Here is a 6490-nt window from a genome sequence, read left to right as displayed (position 1 = left end):
TAGCCTACCCCTGCGACTCGCAATCCAGTAATCACGGGGAGCCGCTGGGTCACGTGATCGTCACCCCTACCGACCCCCTGCTTAGGGCCCCCACTGAGTGGGTGCTTCTCTCGCTCAGGTTGTCGCTGACGACCGACCCGAGTCTCTGCGGGGGGTGTGAAGGGGGGCCTCTCAGGCCTTAGGTCGGTGGGTGTCGCTTCTCAGCCGACCTTCTTCGGAGTTGGCGGTAGTCTGAGCGTGCTCGGCTTCTCCCGCCTCTCTGAATGTTTTCACCCGCCCGCCTTAGACATTCCCTCCCCACCCATGGCAGGTTTTCGTTCCAGCCTCTACGGCTTCGTTGAGGGTTTTGTTTTTGGAAGGTTATACCTTCTTAGGCGGAGATACTAATATAGAATTATTATTTATTTATTGATTCATTTTATTAGTTCTTTGAACCTCCGGGTTCATTGCCGCCCGGGATAGCCCGTTGCTAGCGCCTTTGTATTTCATTCTCCCTGATTGGGTAGCTTCAATAGGAGGTTCCGGGTTACCCGGAATGTATTGTCCTCCGGGCTACCATGGTTCCGTGTAGATTTTTATGCTCTTAGCACGAGTTCCCGGGATGCATATTTCTATTTAGTTCGGGTCACTCCCGCTCAATATCATTTTTCCTTGAGTGACTCATATCTTGTTACATGGCGATACTCATGTATCATTATCTTTACAGGCCACCCAATGTCTGGTTCCCGACTGTAATGCCGTCCTCCAGGATCCTTGCGGGCACGATGTTTGCCGGGGCCATGCCCCCTTCGCTGTGCTGTTAGAGAACTCCATGGTATGGCATCATGAAAACTGCTTTAATTGCTACGAGTTGATAGCTCGGGTTACTTCTTCGGTAAGTCACCCGTTCCCTGTGCCTCTACCTTTAATGTGGTCTGTGTAGTAATATTGCATTTTACTGAACTTTTAGCCCTATCGTCTCCGATAGCATAGTAAGTTAAGCTCAAGGTTAACATATTTTATTTCTTACAGGCAGATCAGTCTGCAAGGGATGCTGCTCTCTCCACCCTCAAGGTTTGGGTAGGAGGGTTTGGAAGGAATGTTGGGAAGTCAAAACCTTACATCCTTTCCCAGGACATGGCGGCTTGAATCTTCCCAGCAGGGAAACAAACCACCTACGTGGTCCCAGAAGTTGCAGCTCCCATAACTGATACTATCCAAGAACTGGTATCGCAACAAGAAGACGAGGAGTTACCGGAGCTTGTGTTGGGAGGAGTGCCAATTCTGATTACGAGGGATGTACTCATTCCACATGATATGGGTATTGGTAAGAGCGTTGATGAGGCTAGCCTTCTAAGCCCTCAAGGTCATTCCTTGAGTACTTCTAACTCTTCCTCTCCTTCTTCTTCTAGATCATTCTAGGGTTTCACCGGGGGTTTGCCTCCTTCTAGGTTGCAACCCTCCTCGGTGATACCTAAAGTGAAAAAGCTTCAGGCAAAAACACTGCAAAAAAGAGCTTCAGTACCAAAAACATCATATGGCAACCTCCCTAAAAATATTCCAACATCCCATACCGGAGATGCTAAAACCAGGCAGAAGTCCCTGTCGAAGCCCTCTAAACCAAGGTCAAATGAGGGGAAATCTTACCATTCTCCTTCGAGCCCTTTACCATCAACTTCTAAGGGCCTGATACCTCATAAGGTACCAGAGGAGAAGGGGGATCCCTCTCCTGCTGGGCAGGACCTGTTCAACACGAATATTTTAAAACAGGTCACTAACCTAGGATCCTTAGTCAGTATGGTTACGGCAAGGTTTGAGGAGGTGATTAAGAGACTGGGCGCTCAGGAGTCTCTAATTGCGGGTCTTCAGCAGGGTGTAGCAGGTTCGGCCCATCCTAGTAACCTAGTACAAGGCCAGAGTATGCCGGACGGTTCCACTCTCCCTCCCTTCCATCCCAGTAACCCTTGGAGGGTAGCGAACTTTGCTCCGTACATTAATGGGATGTTAACGATAGAAGGCTGCGGTACCCGAACACTCGAGGACTTCGAGTTCTTCCCCGCAGGCTTACAGCCCCCTTTCATCAGCTATGTCCGGCTTACGGAAGCTGCTCGTGTTAGGGAGGATAAGGTTCCAAAAGAAACTGTCATCCTTTCAAGGGACCAGGCTCAACAATCATGGGTCCGCAGTTTGGAGGAGTGGAACTGCGCGAACACTAGGATCACGGCCTTTAAGAGCCCGTTCACTATGTTCACGACAGACGAAGAGACCCCGTTACCTTTTACAACTAAGGTGGCAGAGCTTACTCTTCAAGCAGTGACACGTGATGAGCCCATGCCCCAGCTTAGAGAAACAGACCCCACATCTCTGCTTCTTCCGAGCAGGGAGGATTTGTGAGTAGATCTGCTGGCAACCTTCTCTGTGGGCAAGCTTAAGCCGGATTGTGCAATCACTATGTTCAGTGAACGCCTTCCTAGGCTGTCGGATGCTCTAATTCAAACAGAGTTCGATGCTAGGTCACGTCTTGCAAGATCTCTTAACTCATTCTTGCAAGGTCTCTTAACTCATTAGTGATGACCGAGACGGCGGCTCTTGAGTACGCACAGGAGCCACTGTTTAAGGTTATCGCAAAGTCAATACTGTTGAGCATGCAATGCGATCTGTATGATTTTGCAGTGGCTAGGAGAAATTGCAGGAAGCCTGTCCTATCCGAAGCTACAATTAGGCATGAACCGAACAAGCTTCTGGCTTCCTCAATTTGGGGCGCAGATCTATTCCCGCCCTCGGTGGTTAACGAAGTTCAGCATGAGGCAGTACGCCTGAACCAAAGCATCAGGTTACGATGGGGTATTCCATATAAAAGGAAACCAGAGTCGTCCTCCTCAGGTTCGAGGCCAAGGAAGAAACAAAGGAGATTCCAACCTTTCCAACCAGCTCAACAACAAGCTTTAGTCCAGGCTGTACCAGTACAGCAAGTACCACAGCCTTCAACCTCCAAGGCACAGCCTCAGCATCAATTGGTTCTGTTGGCCCCGTCTCCTACCCAACAAGCTCCAACACCGTACGCAATGTCGCCTGCCTTTCACCCAACCTTTGAGTCTCAGGCATTTCAACCTTTTAACAGGTTTGGGAGGGGTGGCAGAGCAAGGGGTTCCTTTCGCCAACGTGGCGGAACCAGAGCCTCCGGCCGAGCTAGAGGTTCAAGAACAGGAAGAGGGACAAGACCCTCATCCTCTCAATGAGGACTCTCAGGTAGGAGGCAGGCTGTACCACTTTCGTCATCGTTGGGGGTTCAGCAATTGGGCAAAAAGCATAGTATCCAGGGGCCTAGGCTGGAGTTGGACTGAAGGTCCTCCTCCACCCAATACCTTCTATCAAGAACCAACACAGGAGTTGGTAGACTATTCCCAGGAGCTTCTCCAAAAGGGAGCAGTGTTGAGAACCAGGAAACTGAAGTTCCAGGGACGCTTGTTCAGTGTTCCGAAAAAAGGCACCGACAAGAGAAGGGTGATCTTAGACTTGTCCCGTTTAAACTTGTACATTCGTTGCGACAAGATCAAAATGCTGACCATCTCTCAAGTGCGAACCTTACTTCCCCGTGGGGCCGTCACCACCTCTATAGATCTTACAGACGCCTACTATCATGTCCCGATAGCTCGGCACTTCTGTCCGTTTCTAGGCTTCAAATTAGGGATGGAAGCCTTCTCCTTCAAAGTAATGCCCTTTGAGCTCAATATAGCCCCGAGGATTTTTACGAAGCTAGCGGAGTCGATGGTGCAGGAGCTAAGGTCTCAGGGTATAATGGTAGTAGCGTATCTGGACGATTGGCTAGTGTGGGAGATGGACAAGGACAAGTGTATGAAAGCCACGAAAAAGGTCATGACTTTCCTAGAACACCTAGGGTTCAAAATCAACAGGGGGAAGTCCCGCCTGTCTCCAGAGTCAAGGTTCCAGTGGCTAGGTATCCAATCGGACTTGGATTCGCATACTCTTTCCATTCCATCGGCAAAGAGAAAGGGGATTGCAAAGGTGACATGGCAATTCTTGAAATGCAAAAAGACGTCCAGGAGAAGCCAGGAGAGGATCTTAGGCTCTCTCCAGTTTGCTTCCGTGACAAGACGTCCTGCTGAAGGCCAAACTCAAGGATATCAATCGAGTTTGGCGTTCGAAGGCCAATGCAAGGTTCCGGGACAGGCTTGCTCCGTTGCCAGCCATCCTGAAGAAGACAATTCCGCTGCAATTTCCTCCTCCATCCTTAGTGGTGCACACGGATGCGTCTCTGATGGGTTGGGGGGGATACTCGCAGTACGAGAAGGTTCAGGGGACGTGGTCGACTCAGTTCCAGAAGCTCCACATCAACGTCCTGGAGGCTATGGCTGTGTTTCTTACGTTGAGGAAACTTCGCCCGCCAAAGGGGACTTATATCAGGTTGGTTCTCGACAGTGCAGTAGTAGTGCACTGCATAAACAGAGGCGGTTCAAAATCAAGCCATGTGAACCACGTTATGATAGCAATCTTCTCTCTAGCGGCCAAGAACACCTGGCATCTGTCAGCTACTCACCTGGCAGGAGTTCAGAACGTAGTAGCGGACGCACTTTCTCGCTCAGTCCCACTGGAATCAGAATGGTCACTGGACTGGAAGTCATTCAAGAAGGTTTGCAGCATAGTACCGGGTCTGGAAGTGGATCTGTTTGCTACCGAGGCAAACCACAAACTCCCATGTTACGTAGCCCCCAACCTGGACCCTCTGGCCTACCCTACAGACGCTCTGACCATAGATTGGAACCAATGGCAGAAAATTTACTTATTTCCTCCAGTGAACCTTCTCCTGAAGGTTCTGAACAAGTTGAGGTCATTCAAGGGTCAAGTGGCACTCATAGCACCACATTGGCCGAAGAGCAACCTCTTCTCCTAGAATTGGGTCTCCGTCCTCACTCTCTTCCGAACTCGAGCTTGTCACAACAAGTACAAACGAAGACTGTGTTCGATTCCTCAGGTCTTCACAAAACCCTAACTTTATGGATTTCATGAAGCTTGCAGGACGGAGGGGTGAGGACATAGACCCAGAAAACATTTTGTTCTTGGTGTCAGACAAAAGGGAATCAACACTCCGCCAATATGATTCAGCAGTTAAGAAATTGGCGGCTTTCCTCAATGCGTCCAATATCCAAAATATGTCAGTTAATGTAGCTATCACCTTCTTCAGGAGTTTATTTGAACAAGGTTTGGCGGCTAGCACAATTACAACTACGAAATCAGCCTTGAAAAATATTTTCCAGATCGGATTTGGTATTATTAAGCACAAGTCTCACTGGAACACAGGTCCACAATCTTTCTGATTTGATGTTTTCTCCTAAAACCAGAAAAGATTTACCTTTCCTCAATGTAGTACGTACATATCTAGTTTTGTAGATAAAATTATATGAGTACTTTACACACTGTTAGGTGTGACGAGCATTTAAAGAAATAATGCTTGGCTGGCCGAGATGGACTACCTGTTGTTATTATTATTATTATTATTATTATTATTATTATTATTATAAAGGATTGATCCTGATTGTGTTGGTGTCAGAATTTGAATTTTTTGTTGACATATGTTAGTTGTGAATTAACCATTTTTTCTAATATTTTACATAGACAGCTTGTCAGAGATATATAGGTCTGTAATTGGATGGATTACTTGAATCTTTCCCAGGTTTGTTTATTGGGATAATGATAGCATGTTTCCAATTATCTGGAAAAATGTGTTTCATCCAGATGGTATCATAGAATTTTAGTAAATATGATTTGGCAATGGGGGCTAGTCTTTGCATCATTTCAAATGATATTTTATCATGACCTGGGGCTGATGGATGACATGAATCTAGAGCATTGTTTAATTCATCCATATCAAATGCATAATTATATTCTAGATCTTCAATAGTTTCAAAATTGAATATAGTATTTTTTCCCCGTGTTAAGTGTTTCCCTATTAGAATCAAGATTTCATATGGGTCATGATATAGTTTTATAGCAATATTTATACCTTAGAAATGTGTGCTAAAGGGACATTTCACTGGGCGACACAGGTCCTTGCCCAGAAATAGATTTTTCCTTTGTCAAAATCCCTTTTTTGTGCCATTTATTGCTTTTGTATTTAAAAAGGTGGTGGACTGTTTTTTGTGGTTTCCTAAAGTAAACATTCATTTTCTTTAATATATCAGCATTCCATTTCTTGTGTTGGACATATGTTCAATAATTTGTTTTCTAGTATTGCTGTTGATATTTTATTTTCAGCTTCAAGTTCTAGAAATCTCAACCTGTTATCTGGTCCAAAAGACGATCAAAATGCGCCAGTGTTGGGTTAAGACGATAATTTATATTTCTTTTTGGACCTTGCTTGATGTGGGTTATCTGTGTATTAGATTTGTTTCCTTTCTCTGTAACATATGGTTCCATTGTTATTATGTTTGAATCTTCTGATTGGTTTTTACTTTTTTGTAGAATTTCTATGGGCCCTGACAGGTGTTTTGGA

The sequence above is a fragment of the Macrobrachium nipponense genome, chromosome 13 (genome assembly GCF_015104395.2).
Source record: "Macrobrachium nipponense isolate FS-2020 chromosome 13, ASM1510439v2, whole genome shotgun sequence".
Taxonomy (NCBI): domain Eukaryota; kingdom Metazoa; phylum Arthropoda; class Malacostraca; order Decapoda; family Palaemonidae; genus Macrobrachium; species Macrobrachium nipponense.
Note: the sequence above shows the minus strand (reverse complement) of the source record.